The sequence below is a fragment of the Nuphar pumila genome, chromosome 13, assembly GCF_984573655.1.
Source record: "Nuphar pumila chromosome 13, dmNupPumi1.hap1.1, whole genome shotgun sequence".
In the NCBI taxonomy this organism is placed as follows: Eukaryota; Viridiplantae; Streptophyta; class Magnoliopsida; order Nymphaeales; family Nymphaeaceae; genus Nuphar; species Nuphar pumila.
In genome coordinates, this window is record NC_143261.1 from 57,264,080 (window position 1) to 57,287,171 (window position 23,092).

At 38.1% G+C, this 23,092-nt stretch overlaps 1 protein-coding gene across 1 annotated transcript in view; it reads left to right on the top strand.

Moving 5' to 3' along the window:
• Positions 1 to 23,092, top strand: part of LOC149818459 (uncharacterized) — a 395,444-nt gene that overhangs the window by 133,479 nt on the left and 238,873 nt on the right. The gene's annotated exons all lie outside the window — the stretch shown is intronic.

The following is a 23,092-nucleotide window of genomic DNA, read 5'->3' on the forward strand; positions in this document are numbered from 1 at the left end:
AGCCAACTCTTTCTCTCTCCTCTCTTTCTTCAAGATTTATAGAGAGGAATTGGAGTGGTTGGAGATGGAGGGTGGGGAACAATGGAGAGGAGATGGAGGGTTCTCCATCTCCCCAGCCCTCCCTAGCTCTCTCTAGGTTTTGACTACAAGGCCCCTCCCCTCTAACCACTCTCTACCTACTCCTTTACCCACTCCCATCAAGGACTACCTACCCCCACCCACTCCCTTGACCCTTGACTTTTCAAAGCTACTTTTTCAAACTTCTCTTTTTTTTTTTTTTTAGGAAGTAGCATGGGCTGAGCCCATGCTCACGTGGCTTCATGCCACCCACCTTTTCAAATTTCCAAAAACAAACCTTGAGTTTGTCTCTTTTCAAACTTTTCAAAAATCCTTTATTAAATGCATTTTTTTTTCTTGTTTTTAATTTTTTTATCAAGGTAGCATGGGCTGACATGGGCCCATGCTAACCACTTCTTAAATATTCTCCAAACAAGCTTCTTCCTTTAAACTTTTTGAAAAAGCTGAATTAGGTTTTATAAAAATTGCTATTTAGTTATTCAAAACCCCTAATTGCTTTCTTATTAAAAAGTTAGATTTAAATAATTTAAATGCTTTATTTCCAAATTATATTTCATAATTTTAAGACCTAAATTTCAATATTACGTATTTAGATCTCCAGTTCCGACGAATTTGGGCCTCGATCCGACTTGTATTTACCGATATACCCCTTTCACCAAAATACATGAAATAACGAGATATTTTTTTTTCTCGTTTAGGTTCCAAATTCGGAGTGAGCCTACTTCGATATGTTATAAATCGAATCTAAGAATATGGGACCTTAGATTGCTAGGGTTGTCCTTCGTCGCTTAGAAATTCAAAATTTTTTTTTACGCGATGAAGACTTCGTATCGCTACTTTGGCACAATTACGAGAAAATTCTCGCGTCAAAGCAAGAGACTACTATTACTGAAACATATTTCAATTCAATATATATATCAGAATTATCGTGGTTCTTACACATCATTTTTAGATTTTGTTATACATTTAATTCTTACACTAAAAAAACATGAAATTTAATATTCGTCACTTTTATTTTAGTTTTTATTTGTGTTTCATTTTGATTTTCATTCAATTCATATATTTCTTTTATTTATTCTTCGCTTCCCGCTTCCTATATATTTTAAAATTCATTGCTTCTCGCTTCTGCTTTCTGTATCGTTTCCCGCTTCCGTTTCCTAGTCTGGCAACCTTGGTATAAAGTGATCCTAATAAACCGATAATGTCTATTTAGTACAAATATGACACCCAACAGTTTGCTTCATCACTCTTTTTTTTTATAGGCAAGCCATCACTGAGCATTTGATCTTTCTAGATTTATATTTTGATTAAATATATCACACTCACATCATTGGAATCACACCATGGAGCCAGCCCAAACTGTGAAGTGTGAACTCAAAAGGACAGTTTAAAAATGTTAAAAAAAATGTGAAATGTTAAACAAAATGCTACCAAATAATGTCCCAAAATATGATGAAGAAAACCGTGGCACCAACAGCTTGAAACACTGAACACATTATTAGAATACTTTAATTCTTTTTCTTCACTTACCTTTGTTTGTAAGGTTCATATGGAGAGTACAACTTTTAAGAGAGAGAGAGAGAGAGAGAGAGAGAGAGGTAGCGGTACCTGTAGAGGGAGGAGAAGGTTGACCTTCTTCGGCTCTGCCCTAGCGAGAGAAAGGAGAGAGAACGGAGCGAGAGAGAGTGGAGCGAAAAAAGGGGAAAAATGACCCTTTTCCCCCTTTTATACATGTTGATAACAGTCAACGGAAAAAAAATACCGACCTAGGCTTATGCCTAGGCACCACCTTTGACAACTAAGCTTACCACTAACTAATGCTAAAATCCATAAGTACCCCTGAAAAAATGAAATGTACACATAAATACAAAGAGGGGGTACCACACTAAATGTAATACACATATGATACATAAGTCTCATATGTGATTTAACATAAGAAGCGAGAATATAGCTGTAAATTCATAAAACGATATTAAAGGCAAAATATCACAATATTTTAAAAATATCATAAATTTATATATGTCATGATATTATCGTGATAATATCATGATATTATAAGGTGCCTTTTACTTTTTATTATATCTTAACTATGTTTTTCTTCTTTCTTTTGTTTTTTTACTTATTTTTTGTATTATGTGTTGCTTTTCTCACTTATTGCTACTGTTTTTAAAATTTTTTGAAGCACCAAGTTTATATTTATCAACCAAACCTAGAGAAATTGCCTTGCTAAGATATGTCCGAGACCGATATTTGTGACTATGATAATATATATTTTTTATATTTATATAATGCATGTCTACCTATTTTATTGCTTGTTGATCATTGATTTATATTTTATACTACTGTGATATAAAAATTTCTAAAATATTGATTATTCTGTTTGATGCCATTATTTGGGCTATTTCTTGATTCTTTCTTTCCTGTGTTCACTTATTCTCAACTTTTATGTGTTGCTTACTTTGTTAGCCTTCACATGACAGCTTTCAGATGATGAAGGTGAACCAAATGAGAGCAGCAGCAACAAAACCGGGGAAAATTCAAGTTTATGTGAACATAAAATCCTCACAAGTTTCTCCATTGATTTATGGTGCCAACAGATCATGAATCAACAAAACATCTCTGTGCTTCCTAATCTGTTAAATGGATTCTGGGTTGCATGCCATTATGGAAGTGATAACTCTGATGCTCTATTATACAAGATTCAGACAAGAGCAGCTTTCTGCAAGGTTTTGTTAATTGTGCTTCATGAAGCAGACAGTATATTCCGAAGATTATTGGGAATGTCAAGCTCTGGTTGCAAGGACATTGTACTGAGCTTGCAAAATACTTCAAAATGGGCCTCAGTGAAACCACTGGTTAAGTCTTACATCAAAAGTACATTGTATCTTCTTACTCAGGCTACAGATACACAGATAATTGTCTTCGTCCTTTCTCAGCTCAGAGATTCAGTTATATTTTTAGTTGCATTTCCGGTTTTGCTACAAAGGCTTAGCAAGGTAACTGTTGTTGAACAAGCTAGAATCTATTGAGAAGCAAAAGATATGCATATGTATGCGTAAACATGCACGGATGTGCCCCATGCTATCCATGTGCATGCTTGTATTTGTGTGCTGACGTTGTCATGTCTGTGTTTTTCCAAAAAACATGTTTGTTTTTTAGTTTTATGCTTTGTTCATTACATTAGGCCATTTCTACGGCAAAATCGTGAGACTTCTTTTAAATGCAATGAAGTTTCCAGGATCTATATTGCATGATCCTGCTAGTACAGCAGAAAGGATATATTTGGTATTTCTTTGGGAGAAAAGTTTTCTTTATGAGGAAAGACGTAGGGAACAAGGGGTTTCAGTGCTAAATTTTTTAATGAGCAAATGTGGTTATTTCACAAAATTCATTTATTGCAGATGGAAAACCCTTTTTAGGTGTTTGCATCTATTATTTCATAATAATTCATATTTTGAGAAAGGTTTTGTCCTTGTTTGTCTCAAAGTGCTTGTCCATCACATGGGAAGAGGTGTACTTAATCTGCCCGGAGGTCACATAGATTGGAACCCCTATAGTTAACTTATTATCATTATACATGAGATTGATTTGAACCGTTGCTGTTACACTCGGCCATTGCAACGGCATTCTTGTGATGAATGTCTAATAACTTATCACTTAATGGATTTTTATTATCTCATATGTGAGGTGATTGCAGATTGCCATCCACCTATGGGCAACTGGAGGAGGGAGAGTCTCTTTGGCAGCATTCTTACTCATCCGAAGCATGGTTCTGCAGTTAAATTCAGATTGCTATGATTCCTTCCTAACGAACATGTACAGAACATTTTTGGCACACTCCAAATCTGTTGAACCGGAAAACATAAAACATATCCAGTTTCTTGCTGATTCTGTTATGGAGTTGTACTCACTAGATATTGCTAAGTCTTACCTGAAGGCATCCATCCTTATACAACACCTTTCCAAGGTTTTGCAGCATGCCCTCAAAACCAAGATGGAGGTCAGTTTTTCAGCTCATGCAGATCACAATTTTAAAAGCCAAATTAGTTTGCTAGTTATCGTGTCTAATTGTTCCTGCTTGTCCATCTATGCATAATGTAGAATATTGCAGTTATTGAATATATTAAAAAGTCTAAGATTTTAGGTTATTGAATATTGTAATATTATGCATTATTGGATGTTTTGGTACCCTTTTTGGTTATAGTATATCAAAAAGCTTAGCCTTTCAAGAGAAAATATTTATGTAGAACCTATATATATAAAATATGATGTTACAATATAAAGAAAATTCCTCAGATCTAGTAAACCATCTCCCCCCACTCCTTCACTTTCTCTCTCTGTGAAACTTGCTAGGCCCTTGTTTGGTGCCTTCTTTGATAATGGGAAACTCCTAATAATACTTAATATCCAAAAAAAGAAAAAAAAAATCTTAAAGAACAAAAGCACAATTTATAATACTTGTACAGTGTAGTCGATTGAACCTCAACTATGCGAAATTATGAACATTATGTATGTAACAAACAAACCTTCTCATTTCCTTAAGAGTCATTGACACTTCCAATTCTGTAGATTGGACTGCAGAATTTGCAATTTGATCAAGCCACATGATCAAGATATAGCTGGATAGATGTCAGACACATCTAGGGATGTAACTGGGTTGGATGTGGTTTCAATGTAGGCATAATTGGATATAACCGATGTCACATGGACTCGGTTAGGAGGTCGATGCACCCGTGTCGACACGCCCCGACACGAGTGCGGCTTCAGACACGGGGCAGACTCGGTCAACAAGTGTTGGACTCGGTCAAAGCATCGGGGCCGAGTCCGTCCACTTTATAGACTCGGTCAACTTTGACCGAGCCTATTGTTGTCCATATTTAAAATTTATTTTGGACTCAGGTCGGGTCCGATCCGGATCCAAAATGTTTATCGGGGTCGGGGCCAAACCCTAAAGAGGCTACGCAAGGGGAGGGGCTTACGACAGACCCCTCCCCGCTGATCTTTCCCTCTCCCCCAGCCGTCCCTCGCTCTTCGTCCCCTTCAGTCTCGCCGGCGACCTAGACCCCGACGATCGTAGCCGCAGCCAGCCATCGGCGACCCCAGCCACCGGTTCTCTCAGGTATGCACTCCTCCCTCTTCCGTTCTTCTTCCCCTTCGTCCGGTAGGGGGCGGATCCCCCTGCCTCGTTCGTGTTTTCCGGCAGGGGATGGAGGCCCCTGCTTGAGTTTATTTTTCAGCAGGGGGCTCCCGTGCCTCATATTTGTTTCTCGACAGGGGGCTGCCCCCTGCGTCAGATCTGTTTTCCGGTAGGGGGCTCCGCCCCCTGCCTCAGATCTATTTTCCGGCAAGGGGCTGCCCCCTGCCTCAGTTTATTTTTTGGCAGGGCCCCCTACCTCGTTCGTGTTTTCCAACAGGGGGTGGAGGCCCCTGTCTCAGTTTATTTTCCGGCAGGGGGCTCCCCTGCCTCAAATCTGTTTTTCGGCAGGGGGCTGCCCCCTGCCTCAGATCTATTTTCCGACAGGGGGCTCCACCCCCTACCTCAGTCGCAGGTTTTCGGCAGGGGGCGGAGCCCGCCTCAGATCTGTTTTCTGATAGGGGGCTCTCCCCCCTGCCTCAACCCCTGCCTTTGTTATTTTCTATCAGGCACACAGTTAGAGGGGTGGAGCTCTTGTTACTATTTTTTTGAAGTGTTTATTAACTTTATTTACATATTTTCTATTCACTTTTCACTTTTCAGATATAATGGCGAGTTCTAGTGGTGTCAATAGAGTTGGTTCAAGTTTAACTCTGAATTAGAAGTTTCTCAACCACTTTGGAGGCTTGCGACAAAAGGGATAAAAAGCTAGTGGTGTAAGATTCAAAAAAAATATTAAAAATTTGACCAAATAAAAAAACAAAATAAAGCATCATTTATGTACTATTAATATATAATTAGATATTAAGTGGACAATCTAAACTAAATTATAAAACTAATTCAAAGAAATGACTACAATGCAATAATTTAACTGATCCAACAAAGAAGATGTGATTCTTTAACCAAGGAACAAGACCAAAAATCACAATAACTAGCAAGAACCACTCTACATATTTGTATAAAGGACAACATAATGCTATACACCACACATAGTTATACTTAGCAAACACAATTATATAATACAAATAGCATGCAGCTAATAAATAAGCAACAAATCAATGAATTACTAAATCAATATATAATTAATTAATTAATTAACAAGAACAAAGTAATTTTCTGATTAACAGGCCCGATTGTTCAAGAAGAACAGAGGAAGGGAAGAAGAAAAACAAGGAGGAAAGAAGGGGGAGAAGAAGAAAAGGAAGTAGGAGGGAAGAAGAAAAAGAATATCAGAAGAACAATACGAAGGGGAAGAAAAACAAAAGAAGAAGAAGTTGGGCAGAGGAAGAAGGAGAAGAACGGAAGAAGAAAAGAGCGAGACCTAAACAATCGGGCCTCCCTTGTTTTTTTAACCTGAGGAGAAGAAGATCTGCAGAAGGAAGGAGAAGAAGATCAGCATAGGAAGAATAAGAAGGAGGAGGAGAAGAAAAGAAGAAGAAGAAGAAGAAGAAGAAGAAGAAGAAGAAGAGACGAAGGAGAGAGAGGGGTGCGTACCGAATGGACCCTCCTTCCTCCTCCTTCCTTTCGGCAGAGAGAGAGAGAGAGGGCCTTCTTCCTCTTCTTCTTGAAAGAACACGAGAGGGTTCTTCTTCTTCCTTTCGGCAGAGGCGAGAGAGCCCTAAACAATCGGGCCTCTCTCTTCTTTCAAAAATCGAGAGCCTATTGCCTCACAGGCACTTGCGCTTCATTAACGCGCCTCAAGGCAAAAGCGCACATTTTACGCTATCCATCAAAAACCTCAAATTAGTCTACCTGAAAGCTGAACACGTTCCATTCGACTAGCGATCCTAAAACAATGACTAAGAGAATAAGCACTCTCCCAAATAACCATACCAACAATGATTCAAACATAGAACACTATATAAGATGATCACAACAAAATTACTTTTCCCACAGAATAACCATATAAACATCGATCAATTGACACCATCTTCACCGAAACAATGATGTAAACCATGTTGTGAAAAGCGATGGGGCGTAGAGAAGGGTTCCACTAAAATATGAAGAGAGGAGTAAAGCACAAGCCTTAAAAACACATTTTTAAAAGCTTAAAAAAAAAATATATCTAAAAACACAAATAAATAAAATAAATAACAATGAGAAATAAAAAAACTCAAATAAATACTGAAAGATATGAGAATAATATGTAAAAACAACATTAATGTAGCACCTTGATCTTTGTAAGTATCTAACAAATAAACTATCTATTTAAGGTTATGTCCACGAACATGGATACAATATGGGCATGAGGCATGCATACATGGTTTTTATGAAAATTAGGACAAGACGTCTTCTCTTGAAAGCTTAATTTATAAAAACACAATACGCAACAAATTTTTATACATAAACATAATTACTACGAGATTTGATTAATCAAGGAATATACAACTAAAGTTTAAAACCAAATAATTAAGTAAAACTCAAAGAAGAAGAGGAAGGAGAAGAAGAAGAACGAAGAGAAGAAGAAGATGGAGAACGGAAGAAGAAGAAGAGACAAAGAAGAGAGAGAGTACCTGGGTGGGGGGACAGCCTCCTCTTCCTTCTTCTTTCGGCAGAAAGACAGAGAGAGAGAAAGAGATTTTGGCAGGGATTCGTAGGGAAACGTGATGCTGGGGTTTAGGGTTCTTTTTATCACAGTTCACAGATCGTTGTTCATAGGGTGCGAACCAGTGTTGTTAAAATCAGTTTCTCAAGAAAAAAACTCTTAATGAAATTGAATCGGATTGAATCCGTACTTTTCACCACTGGATGACACGTGTTATTAAAATATTTAAAATGTTAAAAATCTATTAAGAATACTAAAACAGAGTTTGAAATGATAGGTAAATTGGCCTCTTTGAATTGAATTGACTAAGAATGGATTCCATATGAATCAGGCCGAATCTGACATTAGTGCAAACGGGTAGAACTGGGCTTAGATCTTTTAGGATCCGAATCTGAATCCAAATTTAAACAGTAGATTCAAATTCAAATTCAAATTCAGATACGATGAGGTAAAGTTGAATCCAAATCCAAAATACATGTGGTGATACTAGATCCCGAAACATAGAACAAAAAGAAATTATTTATATGCAAGACATAATCTGGTCAGATTTTGCATTGGATCAATTTGAGATCCGAATGCAAAAGTAAACTGATTGAAAATATCAGAATCCCATTATGAATGTACATTTGAATCTTACTTAAAGGATCCATATATGGAGAAAACATGTCTGACTCATATCATATATTTGACCCTATCCGATCTTCAACCCTAAATTATTCTGATCTTTATTCAAACATACACCACTAAGATCTGATGTTATAGTGGAGATCTGATTCATGTCTATACTTAGGTAAGAACTACAACTGGTTTGCATCCATAGACATGGCCAAACCCATCATGTTGGATCCTGGTTTTGGATCAAGTGTTGCTATAGGGTCTTATTATAAAACATGATTATATAGCTTTATGAGTTTCATGTAACCAAAAATTGGTTATGTAAGGGGGATTACTGGAATTTATGGGGGCACTATCTCTAATTAGTGGTGAATTAAATTTAATCTTATGGAACACCTATAAATGAAGATCATGGTTATGGCAGCTCATATGATAGAGCATTTTGTGCTCAGTAAGAGGATTGTGGAGAGCCCCACGGTTAGAGATTGACTTAAATAGCTCAATTGAGAGAACATGTGTCACTACAAGAAAAGAGGTTATTAGCGATGGAAATTAGCGACAGAATTATTTCGTCGCTAGTTAGCGACGGTTTACCGAGCGAAACACATCCGTCGCTATAATCGCTGAAATTTACGAAAATAGTGATGAACTATATCCCGTCGCAAAATCCGTCGCTAATTAGCGGTGGATTTTGCGACGGAATATTTGGTCATAACGGACGCAGCGTTTGGCGACGGTGTTTGCGACAGACAATTTACCGTCGCGACGTAGCGACGGACTTGGCGACGGAATATATTCTGTCGCCATTTACTTGTTTTTGATTTACGGCGGCTTAGCGACGGAATTACTCCGTCGCTAAGTGTCGCATAACCCTATCCCAGCCCTCTTTTCCTTTTCTTCTTTTGCTGCTGTCGCTCCCGCCAGTCGTTCGTCGTTCCTGGTTCGCCGTCCCCCGCCAGACGTCGTTTGCCGATCGTCGTTTGTCGATCGCCACCGTTCGAAGACAGGTTCGCCAGCCGTCCTCGCCGTTCGTCGTTTCTGGCAGGGGGTTTAGCCCCTGCATTTCCAACAGGGGTTAAACCCCCTGCCTGTCCGGCAAGGGGTCAACCCCTGCTTCCGTTCAGGGTGCTGCAATCGCTAGATCAAGCAGGAAAAGCATAACTATGTGCATAAGTGTGTATTGTGGCTTGTAAGACAAGTGAAACGATATACACTATGCACTCGAAGCTGCACTCAGAAAGTGCAGGCTAACAAGGGACAAACCCATGCACATGCTAATGCAAAGGCAAATCGAGGGGCAAGGTGGTGAACAGGTTGTGCTTTTCCTGCTTGATCTAGCGATTATCTTGCTTATTGTAGCTTTTGTTCTTTCTTGTCCCTTGCACCCCTACTAGTTTGTTATGAGACTGGCCCATTTTCTGGGCAGGTGGTGAACAGGTTGATACAGCTTGCGATGGCACGATGACACGATGCATTCAAGGCAATGCCCTTTCCTGACGTTGCGCTCCTGGGGACTCTTTTGATAGCTGTGGTATAAGGTTTCTTTGAAAGCATCTCTTTTTATTAGAACTCTGGATTTCTAAAACTGTATTACCAAAAATGTGGTTCTTCTTTTCATTTCAATAAAATATATATTTGAATTGCAAATCGGCTTGTAAGGGGAAATCTGCTTTTGGTTGTAACTTGTTTTTTGAACCTGATCTTACGCTGAACTTCTGTTTTAAACTCTGATAAATGATTGATTTCAAAGCTTTCAACCTTTTTCATAAAAGGTTTCAAGTCCACGATTTTGGGGCGTTACACCCCATGCCGGAAACGCAGGGGTTTAACCCCTGCCTTTCCGGCATGGGGGGTCGACCCCCTGCCGAAAACGCAAGTGGTTAACCCCCTGCCTGTTCCGGCATGGGGTTAACCCCCTGCCGGGGTCGACCTGTCAGAAAGGCAGGGGGGTCGACCCCCTGCCGGAAACGCAAGGGGTTAACCCTCTGCCTGTTCCGGCATGGGGTTAACCCCCTGCCGGAAAGGCAGGGGGTCGACCCCCCATGCCGGAAACGCAGGGGTTAAACCCCCTGCGTTTGCCGTAAAGGCAGGGGGTCGACCCCCTGCCGGAAAGGCAGGGGGTTAAACCCCTATGTTTCCGGCACGACAGGGGGTTAAACCCCCTGCCTTTCCGGCTGGGGGTCGACCCCCGCTACCGAAAAGGCAGGGGGTTAAACCCACTGCCGGAAACGACGAACGGCGGGGACGGCTGGCGAACCTGTCTTCGGGCGGCGGCGATCGACAAACGACGATCGACAAACGGCGTCTGGCAGGAGACGGCGAACCAGGAACGACGAACGGCTGGCGGGAGCGACAACAGCAAAAGAAGAAAAGGAAAAGAGGGCTGGGATTGGGTTATGCGACACTTAGCGACGGATTAGCTACGGAGAAATTCCGTCACTAAGCCGCCGTAAATCAAAAACAAGTAAATGGCGATGGAATATATTCCGTCGCCAAGTCCGTCGCGACGGTAAATTGTCTGTCGCAAACACCGTCGCCAAACGCTGCATCCGTTATGACCAAGTATTCCGTCGCAAAATCCACCGCTAATTAGCGACGGATTTTGCGACGGGATATAGTTTATCACTATTTTCGTAAATTTCAGCGATTATAGCGACGGATGTGTTTCGCTCGGTAAACCGTCGCTAACTAGCGACGAAATAATTCCGTCGCTAATTTCCATCGTTAATAACATATTTTCTTGTAGTGACACATGTTCTCTCAATAGAGCTATTTAATTCAATCTCTAACCGTGGGGCTCTCCACAATCCTCTTATTGAGCACAAAATGCTTTATCATATGAGCTACCATAACCATGGTCTTCATTTATAGGTGTTCCATAAGATTAAATTTAATTCACCACTAATTAGAGATAGTGCCCCCATAAATTCCAGTAATCCCCCCTACATAACCAATTTTTGGTTAAATGAAACTCATAAAGCTATATAATCATGTTTTATAATAAGACCCATGTGAACACCCCAAATTTTCCAAAAATCCAAAAATTCCTTCTTTGCCCCTGGGTCCATCTTTTAAATAATCAGGTCAAATTTTTGATAAAATTTTCATTCATTTCTCAGATTTGTTGGAAACCAGACCCAATCTTTCATTTCTAACCCATTTTCTGAAGAATTTTCAAAAGAACAACGTTAAAATTCTCAGAAAACCCCTCTTTTGTAAATATTTAAAAAAAAAAAAATCCAAAAATAGTCTTTAATCTCTCATTTTCCCTAGTTATAAAGTCTTTTTGTCAAAAATACAAAAATTAGAAAAACACAAAGAAAATACAAAAAAAAAATATATAATAATAAGCTTTTAGAACCACCTTTTGAAAATCATCTTTTTGTTTGAAAAAAATCTTATAAAAAGAACCTCGTTTTGGAAATTTTATAAAGTAGAAAGACATGCTTGAAAATAAAAACCCTAATTCGGTTTTTTTCTTTTGATAGGGTCGCTCTCTCTCAGCCTTCACAAAACCTCTCTGGAAAAACCCTCTTCCAAACCCTTTTCTTTCTCATTTCCCCTCTCGGCTTCCCTTCACGAGCCATCCACTGAAACCCTCTTCCCCATCGCACCCCTCCGAACCACCCATCGCGGAACCACCCGCCTTCTCCTACCTCTCCTGTCGATCTCTAACCGACCACCCTCTCAAATCTTCCCCTTTTCCCCTTTAAAAAAGATCACGCGGGTCTCTCCTCAACCCATCCGCGCTTCACCCCTCCATGTTAAATCCTCGACGCTTCTCCCTTGAAGTTTTCCCCGCTCCTTTCCTTCCTCCTCTTTCCCCTGTTTCCTCTTTTTCCCTGTGTTTTTCCCTTTGATCGACTGAAAATCCATCGTCTAGCAAGCATTGATCAAAAGACATCACCTCCTCTTCTTCAATTACCTGATTTCTGTGAAACGACGGCTAAAAAACAATCGTTCAATCTCATAACCCATTACAGGTAAGTAACCATTTTTCTCTCTTTTCCACCTTTTTTTTAAAAAAACATCATTTCCCCTTTATTTTCAGTGTTCCTTCGTCTTGATTTCCGTTGTTCTTCATTTCTTTTTTTCCATTTTCTTATAAGAGCACTAATGACAGGATCGTCCTGCATACAGCAGGGTCGAATCCTCCATTTGCTACAATCAATGGAATGTTTATTCCAATAAATTCTTTATGTGTTTATCAAGTTTCCTCAGTTTTTCGATGAAATATCTGTTCCAAACTTGATTTTCCTGCTTTATTCTCACGACTTTCTGTTTGCATTTTCTGTTCTTTTTTTTTTCTCTTTCTTTTCTGTTTTTCTCATTTTATTTCTTCCTTTTTTTTATTATTCCCCTCTTTAATTTCTGTAACATGGCGTGGGTGTATGGGTTTGTTGTGATCACTTCCATTCATGGTTGCATTTATTTATTTATTTATTTTTTTAGCTGGGTAGTTTAGCCGATGTCTTCATTATGGGTGTATTTGGCATCCTGTCCATTCTTTCTTTTTAAACATCATTAGTTCACCTTTTTTTTTTACCTCTTCTGTGCTTATTATGTAGTTCAATATAGCATGATATCGTTTTTGCTAGATTTCCCTTTCGTTTGGATATCTTTGGACACATCATGTATATATATCGGATACATCCGATCATCATAAGTTATGTTATAGGCATCTTTGTTGATATCCGATCATCATAAGTTTTTGTTTGGATAGCATTCATTGTTCCCCTGCATCTCTTCTTTAGGTGGTCTGTTTTATTTCTTTTTTGTTATCTCCTATTGCTATTCGTTTGTTCCAATATTAATTCAAAGTCAAGATGTTGTTACTACTTGGAAAGAAACGAAGAGAAGAATATGGTGATGATAATAATGATCCTGCTAGTTGACAGTTATGATATTAGTAACTCACCAAGAATCCTATACTAAAATCCATTGATCCACTGCTATCAAGGCCAGTCAGTTGTCATTAGGGAAGGCACTTTGCAGAAGGTATCGTGCGTAGCTGATGAGCTTCCAACTACCTCTGCCTACCAGCTCGCCACATGTTTGGGAATAGGTAATTAACTTGCAATGTCACATACAACATATTTTCAGCATAATCTACTACTTCTTAAGAGACTGAGTGATACCTATGATCTCTTCTGGTTCCTTTCTAAGCTTGGTTTGTGATCTGGGGCTTATATTTTCTGTTGATGGCTTGAATATTTTACATTATTTTATAATAGATGGTTCGCAAAATGGGTTTCTGAGAAAACCAAGATTGATGAAGGCATTGTTTTAGGAAGTGATATTCTTCTGTCTATTGAGTGCTCTGCTTTTCACTTGTCGATTGATATTCATGGTTTGGTTGTGCTGGATGAATGTCTAAACTATGGCTGCTGGGTGATCTGTGCTTGAAGCTGTTGAAGTTACTCTCTACCTAAGTGTTGGTATATCAATTTGAGATGGACTCAAAATTGGTTCAGCATTGGTTAATAACTATGGATGGAGATTTAGAACGGATCATCTAAACCATCAGATGTGGGCAAGATATCTGAATTTTTCAAACTATTGGGTTTGGTCACTATGAGTTCGTTCTCTTGAATAAGAGTGATCCCCTAATGTACAGCGTCAGTCTGGAGCATATTCAATTTTGACCTTGAGAATTGGATTCCTGCATTCTCGCGAGTATTTTCCATCTCAAGCAAACATTGGCCATCTGCTCTTCTGTAACAGTGTCCTGGTTTCGTTCCTTTAAACTCAGAAAATGTCTTATTTATTTCTTTTATGAACTGCAAAAAGTTGATATATACTTTATCAATAATCCTCCTCCTGTCATTTAGCCCACATCATGTATTTGATTGTTAGAATACTTTCCTGCAATTTATACTGTTCATCATCTGTACATAAGCACACCCACGTTGCATCTGTATCCATTCACTTGCCCAACATTTGATGCTTTTCATGAATTGTATGTATCAGGATTTGTGAATTTGATTACCGCGCCCATCACATATCATACTGTCAACGGCTCGCTGCCTATGCATAAACACCACCTTCCCTCCCTTCACACCGCAGTGAAGCAGAGCTTGGACATAATTCAGATGGTCGAGCCCAGCAAGCTTCATCATTGACCAGAACAAAGCCCACTTGATTCATAGCAAGTGGCTCCAGCACTGCTTGCATCTGAAAGTTTAGTTGATTTCACAACCCCTGCAACCAGTCATTTGAGATTAAGCAGGGACCAACTCGTCAGGTAGGTTCTTTAGCTGTTGTTGAGCATTGCTGACTAAGTTTCATTAACTAGGCTTGTTGTTATTTCTGAGTTTAACAGGATTTTCTTTTTACTGATTATTAAACTGATTTCCATTATGATTTCTATTGAGTTTCAATGTAACTTTTACTGATTAGTTAATTAGATATTGTTAGCTGTTAATTAAGTAAACTGTTAACCATTAATTAAGTAAGTTGTTAGCTAGATAGTTAAGTAATTAGCTGGTTATTAGCTATTTCGTAGTTGAAGTACTTAGTTATTTCATAATGAAATTTAATTAGTTCTTTTGTTATCAGTTGATCCCATTGATTAGATGATAAATTTACTTAGTAATTAGAGTACTCGGTGGACTTACAATGATTAAACCATCTATGTGATACCCCCAAGGCATATTGGTCCCTGTACATATTTCATTACAGTTTCTGCTGCAAATACACATTTTAACCAACACTAGTCATTCCCATTTCTGCTAGTTCGGTACAACATTACGTTATCATCCTCTGCCATTAACTTCCCTATCATCCCCTGCTGTAGCCACCTATCCCCCATCACCACTGCATACATACTAGTCGCTTCACAACCAGTTATCATTGGACATTGTTACATATGAGTTCTATCATGTCATCTCCAAGCCTGGAGGTGGAATTTGGTTACTATAGAAGAACATCAAGTGGGTTAGCATTGGTTATCAAATGCTAGTGCAGAATATGACAATCAGTATATAGTTAGTAAGTGTTAGCATTAATGAAGTTGTTCCAGCAGGATGTGTTAGCGTCGTGTGAGGTAGTCGGCTTGTGTAAAATACTTATATATCGATGGTATGGTGTGACAGTTCTTTTTTTTGTAAATAGGAGTAGCAATCAAATTGTATCTTCAGTATGAATAGGATGTAATGTATCCAGTGTATTTGAAAGCTGGACATTAAACATTGTCGAATAGGTATATTGGCAGTGTGTTAGATTATGGGTATGTATTATAATGTAGGTGTTAGCCTTTGTCAGTGTATCTTGTGTTAACACAGAATGCTGGTTTTGGTAGTATCAAGGCAACATGGCATGATGTCTGCAGCAGTGGGTTAGGGTTAAGGCAATCGATGAAAGTTACGATTAGCAGCAAATATACACTAGCAGTCAGTATATATCAGTATATCATTAACAAAGTTAGGGCATGATTAGCAATGGCGGTGTTAGGTAGGGTGTCATAATTATTGTTTTACAATTAATTGTTTCTTACATTTGAATTTTTTACCATGTCTTTGTTTATTATGAAGTAGTGATTCTAAAATGCCTCTTGCTCTCATTAATCGCTGCCCTTCACGGTGATTGTTTTCTGTTTTTTAAACGCTTTCTTAATTTCTTTTTCATCAAGTACATAATAGCAGTTTCAACATTTTTGTTCTAGCGTATGTTCTATTTATCAAATATGCTCCAGCACAGCCACCTGCCACTGTATTGAATTTTTAAATCTCCAGCAACACCTTGGTATCCCGTTGCATATTCATCATGAACCTTGCATAAGTGTTTCCACTGTGGCACACCTGCTGTGATGCCTACTTCAACTACCACACCCATCATTTCTGTGAGCTATCACAGTCTCTACAGCAAATGATGCATCCCCTATACTACACCTTCATCATCTCACTGTACATATACACTCAGCCCCATTCAAATCCCCATGGTGATTCCCTTTATCATATTGGCACCTCACAACATGTAGGGCCTCCACAGCAGTTTGCAGAATTTTCTACAAAAGGCACTATGCAGTTCCAATCCTGCCACCAGCCATGCATTGTTCCCATTTCCACTTCGTCCTTCCCTCCATACCACCTGCCATGGGTGTCTCGACTACACCCTGATGTTACTACCAACAACCCATATTTCATTGCATATATAGTTGTTGATCCCATCCTCAATTTACAACAGTGATTCACATTTCTTTTCAACTTTTGTCTTCATTTCATTGCATATATATTTTCTTTGATTCATCCCATCTCATCTTGCTGTAGTTGTGCAATCCAACCCCTTTTGTTACCTACATATTGTCAATCGGTTGGTAGTTTCTATGTGATTTCACAGTATTTAGTACAACACTAACAATGTCCCTCTGTATGAATGTCTCTAAGTTAGTGATCATTGTAAACCTGTAAAGGCGGTAATTTCCAGCAGGTTGCTATGAATAGTTTTAGCAGTTTGTTACATTTTTTTCTTTCTCTTTTCTTAGGGTATTGCATGTATATTTCAAATCTCTTTATTAGCCTAGAACCCTATATATATGCATTTTTCTTATCAAATATGATCTTCATTAGTACATAATATATGTAAAAGCCTCATATCAGTATGATACTTGGCGAACTTCCTTCTAGTTACATCTCTTATCCTGTGCTAACCTGACCCTTGCAGGAGATATGTAAAATCTGTTGAATTCCCTCTTTAAATTAAGATTTCATTATCCCAATTTTAAAGTTGTGATAGCTAGATGCTGATGAGAAACATTTACATTTCTTGTTTTAGATAGAATGAATGAACATTGTAAACATCATGAATTATTTGTTCTTCATGCATTTTTCCTTTATTTCTCAAAATCTCACAATGGCACGTGCACCATTTCGTAAGAGGTAAATTAATCCTAAGTTGATGATCCATATCAATGGCCATAGTCAGGGTGTGGACAAAATTTAGTATTTTTATCTTTTACGAAACAACACTGGATCCACATTGGATCCGTTTTCAAAATTCATCATATTTACTCAAATATTTTCTTCTTTTATCAGAATTTAACTTAAAATTAATTCAAAATATATACCAATGGCCATAGTCAGGGTATATTGAGAATTAATTTCATTTTAAATTCTATAAAAGCACCAAATGTGTTTTATTCTTCACCTGAATTTAAATACAGATTATTATATAATACATTCAATGACCATAGTCAAGAATGTATTATATCTTCAATCTTGTTTTAATTCATTTAAAGAATGGAATAGCTTTTCAAAATCCAATTTCAAAAATTTAAATTCATTCATCATTTAGGATAGAATTGCATCATATTTTCAAAATTCTTTTTTTTTCAAAAACTCCAAGTGATGTAAATACCTTCCTCAATCTATCTTCAATTCTTATCATTTTTAAAATTCAATTTCATTTTTCAAATCTCAAAGTTCAATTTAACTTTGAGATTTCAATTTCATTTTATATTCAAATTAAAATCAGATTTCGAAGTTCAATTTGACTTTGAAATTCCAAATTCATTTATATTCAAATACTCCAATCAAAATCAAAGTTCAATTTAACTTTGAGATTCTTGATTCATCTTCTGAATTTAAACTCCAAATCCATCTTAGGATCCAGAATCCAATTCCACCTTGGATCTCAGACTTCAGATCCAATTCCTCCGTAGGATCCAGAATCCAATTTCTCCTTAGGATCTCAGACTTCAGATCCAATTCCTCCTTAGGATCCAGAATCCAATTTCACCTTGGATATCAGACTTCAGATCCAAAATCCATCTTAGGGTCCAGAGTCTAATTCTACTTTTGGATCTCAGATGAAATTCCACTTTTTGGATCTCAGACTTCTGATCCAAATTCCATCTTAGGGTCAAGAGTCTGATTCTACATTGGATCTCAAACTTCAAGATCTGAATCCATTCCAAGATCCAGAATCCAATTTTCATTCCCAAGTCCAACTTCTTTTCAAATCCAATTCATCTCCAGATTCAAATCCAAATCCATCTACAGATCATTCCTTAAATTCATCTCTATTTTTAATATCATCTGGATCCCTCAGATCTATTCTAAATTTCAAACTTCAAAATCTAAATTCAAATCCATCTCAAGTATTCATTTCCTTTCCTAAATTCAAGTTTAAATTCAAAATCCATTTTCCGACTTTGAAACTTCATTTTCAAAGCTTCAAATCATTCTTTCTCAAAATTAAAGATTTATTCTTCCAAACTCTAATTTACTTCGAAAACTTGGAACTTCTCTGATCTATCTCAAGTTCTAAAGTTAGATTCAAACATTTCTTCACTCCCTTATCAAGTTCATCTCATAAACTTGGGAAATTTTCAAAACATCTTTCAAAATGAGCATACATTCTTGCATTGCACAAGCATGATTCTTTATGCATTTAGAGTTAGAATAAATTCTTAGATTATATTTAGGCAAAGCAAAAGGCATAGATTCGATCCTTGGTTCGATTACCCCTGGTAAAGGCGCCAGGAACGGTCGAACCTCGTACCGACGAGCGAATCCCGTCTCTCCATTTTCCCGCACATTTTCAAAAACGGAGGCGAGTAATCTTTTAAAATCTTTTTCAAAAATTAAGGTCAAGTGAGACCGCGCAAAATAGTTCCTCTTCTCACTTCTTTTTTTTTCTCTTCTCTCTTCTTTTCTCTCTTTTATTTTTCTCCCTTCAAAAAGGAGGAAAATAGAGGTTAGAAAGGAAAAGAGAAGGGAGAGAGAGAATATTACGAGAGGAAAAATTTTGCGATGATCATAGTTTTGGCGACTGTGATGGGACCCATCTTCATCCGGTCGAATTTAATGCCTTTTCTTTTGCTTTGACATTATCTAAGTCTTTATTCTATATATGTCAGCTATATTTTCATGCAAACCTTTGGAGCCTAGATTTTATCCTAAGCTGACATCATTGCATATAGGATTTAGGTATGGTTTGGTAGGACTATATTGAGGAGATTATTTCATGCTCACATTAGACTTAGGTCTTAAATACAACTCTCCTCGATTTTAAGGATTGAATGCAAAAACAATGTATGCAAGTGTATGCTTCTTTTCATTTTAATCTATCTCTTTAGGACTTGCATTAGAGTCATCTGATTTCTTGCATGTTGAACATATTTTGAAAACCTCCTTACCTATATTGTCTCGGTCTTCACGTTGCTGGGCTGTCTCACTGAACCATAGTTCGGGAGAGAGCCTCACAACTGGACCACTTATTTGGGTTCGCGCCCCCCTACCACGTACCTAAGGGCCATAGTCCGAGGTATATCGGTAGGTGCTCAAGGATGTTGGGAAGCCATTACCTTAGAACCGGAGAAATAATTCTTATGCCACGTGATTCGAGCTTCGGCTTGGGTATATCGGCGTATCTTGATTGGAATCAGATGATCTAAATCCTTAGAGTTAGGATTAAGGTCCTACGAGCCTTTTTCAAAATTTGCATTTAGAGTCGGCTTCTAGGGAGTGCTATTCTGTGCATCATTGCTTGTATAAATTGATTCTTTTGTAGATATTATCTTGAAAATTCTTATCTTTCAAAACCCTGGATATTTATTTCATAAAAATTATTTTATTTTCTCAAAATCCAGGATGGTATATTTCTTATTTCTTTATTCTCTCATAAATTTCTTAAACCCTGGACATTCTTTTAAATTCTTTCCCCTATCTTTCAAAAGTCCAGGCGTATTATTCTTCTTCTGATTTATTTAAATTCTTTTGATCCTGCCTGCAATTTTTAAAAAATATTTCAAGGTCTTGTCATCTTCAAAAATACTCTTCCTCGTATATTCCATCTTCTCCATATAAAATCCTTTTTATCGAGAGATCTCTTTAAAAATTCTCTTTCATTATCTCTTTTCCTTTCAAAATTTCTTTGATCTGAAACCTTCATTTATTCTCCAGAGAAAACACCAACATTCCAATCATGGTTCAAACGAGAGCAAGGAGAAGGGCAGCTCAGCAGCACGATAACAGCGAAGTGGAAGAGATGAACTCTCCCAGGTTGTCCCGAAAACATGATTCAGATGAGGATGATGTCGACCCAGCAATGTATAAAATCTTTCAAAAGATGATGGCAAAAATGATGTCCGAGCAAGCTGGGGCAAATTCAAAGAAAACATCCTCTAAACCCAAGGTCAAAAGGAAGCCAGTGAAGAAGCATGTCAGGATCATCAAGAAGAAGGTTCAACAAGACACCACCTCTGAAGGTACGGAGTCAGGAGAGGAGGATTCCGAGGAAGAACAGTTTGTATTTGTTCCAAAACACCTGCGACAAGTCAAGAAGGTGGCAGAGGAACCTGAATCAATCAACAAGCCTAAAGATGGAGTCACAGCGGAAGACTCAGTTCAAATATTGACAAAGATGGTCAAAGACCTACAGATCCGAGATAAGGGAAAGAGGGTATATACCAGACAGGACTTCTACCTTGGTTTAGATGGGGACAGCAGCTTGGAAGATCTCCCCTGAAAATTTATTAAGTTCGATGGGTCCGACAATCCAAAAGCCCATCTCGTGATGTTCTTCGCCGAATGTGCCAGATTCAGTGAAGACAATCAAGCCCTCTTCTTGTGCTTTCCTCGCAGCTTAGAAGGCGTAGCCGCGAAATGGTATGCGGAGCACATCAACCCCGTCGAGCTGCAAAATTTTGACAAAGTTATTAATCTGTTCGTGGAAAGATTCATGTTCAACACTGAGGCACTTCCGACCCTCAATCACCTGTATGACCTGAAACAAGGAGATAAGGAAAAAGTTGTAGACTTCATTTGGAGGTGGAGAGATACCTGCAACAAGATGAGAACCCCCATTTCAAAGGAGCATGCACTCCAAGTTATCCTGAACAATTTTTCTCAGCCTCTTAGAAGCCTCATTTCCACTTACCCCTCTAAATCATTCATAGAGCTTATCGAACGAGATGAGTGGCTCGAGATGGGGATGGACAATGGGAATTATGAGGGCATCACTCTCGTCAAGGGCGGCCAAGACCTCAAAAAGAAGGTGAATTATACATTTTCAGCTAACTCTGGTGGCAGTGGCAGCAAAGATAACAAGACCAAGCAGATGGGTCAGCAAAAGGAACCCTTCAAGCAGAATGACAAGCCAGTTCCCGCCAAGCAGAAGGAAAAGATAAAACGTGAAGGTTGGGGTTATGACCGCCAATTCACTGCTCTGGAACAGTCTCTCGAACAAGTTTTGGAGTATATACTGAAGAAAGATATGATTAAACTCCCGAGAGTTGCTGATCCTCTGGTCTCCCTGGGAAAATGGAAGGACAAGTTCTGCAAGTTCCACCGGGCAGTGGGGCACGACACCGAGCACTGCGTCGTCCTAAAGAACATCATCCAGGATTGCATTGATAAAAATCTTCTGATAGAGGACGAAGAAGAAGAGTAGCCCGCCGTCCTAACAAAGCCTTTCCCAGATCACTCAAAGAACTGATGATATCAAAACTTTTCTTGCTTTCTTCCTTTTGCTTTTTCCCATCGTCTTGTAGGGGCAAGTCAGCCCTAGTCTTTTGCGATCTTTTTGGTCACATGCTTGTAAATAGTCAAGTTCTTGTTTTCAGTAGTTACTTATAAATGAAATGTCAATTTCCTTCATACCTTTGTCATATTGGGGCATCTTTTGTTAAAAATTACATTTACACTTCAAAATATTCTCTTGTCATTAAATTCATGTTCTTTTTCATAATGCGGGGCAAAATCCTGACATCATTCATGAGAGAAATGATATTACCTATGAGGGTTTTTTTTCCAAAAATCATGAAATTTTGAAAGTCTTCATTATGATGACCAAAGAGTTCAAATACTCTTTGGTCCAACCTTTGTCAAAATCAACCCTCGTGTTGATCATATTAACAAAAATAGGTTTTCGAACCGTTGTATTGAAAAATCAACCCTCGTGTTGATCATATTAACAAAAATAGGTTTTCGAACCGTTGCATTGAAAAATCAACCCTCGAGTTGATCGTGTTTTCAAAAAAATAAGTTTTCGAACCATCGCATTAAAATGTCAACCCTTGTGTTGGTTTTATCTCCCAAGATTAATTCCGAAACATTTATATCCAAAGATCAACCCTTGTGTTGGTCTTATCTTCCAAAATAGGTTTCAAATCATTCAAAGGTCAACCCTTGTGTTGGTTTTATCTTCAAAGATTGGTTCAAAACATTGCATTTAGAGATCAACCCTCGTGTTGATCATATTTTCTAAAAATTGGTTTCGAATCATTACATTCAAAGATCAACCCTCACGTTGGTCATATTTTCTAAAAATTGATTTTCAAATCATTGCTTCAAAAAAATTAAACCCTTATGATGATCTCTCATGAATGATCTCCTTTCAAAGATTAGCTCTCGCAGTTAATCATCTTTTCAAAGTTGATTTCCTCGTATTCTTCTCCTACTTCTTAAAAGATCCCACATGCAGGCAGGATCAAACAAAATTCTTTTTTTCTCAATCAACTCTTTCTTTTTATTATTTGTTTGGCGATTTTATCAGTCTTATCAATTTTTTATTAATTTTGTCAATTTTATTGATCCTTCATAGATTTTGTTAAAATTTTCTCGTCAAATTCTTATTTTCAAAAATTACCCTTTCAGGTTAAGGGATAAACCTGATGCCTCTTTCCCATGAGGTATTCCTTTTTTTTTCCTTCTTTTTCCATTCAGGATAAGGGATAATCCTGAGACCCCTCATAGGAGCACCAATGCTACCTGTGAGAA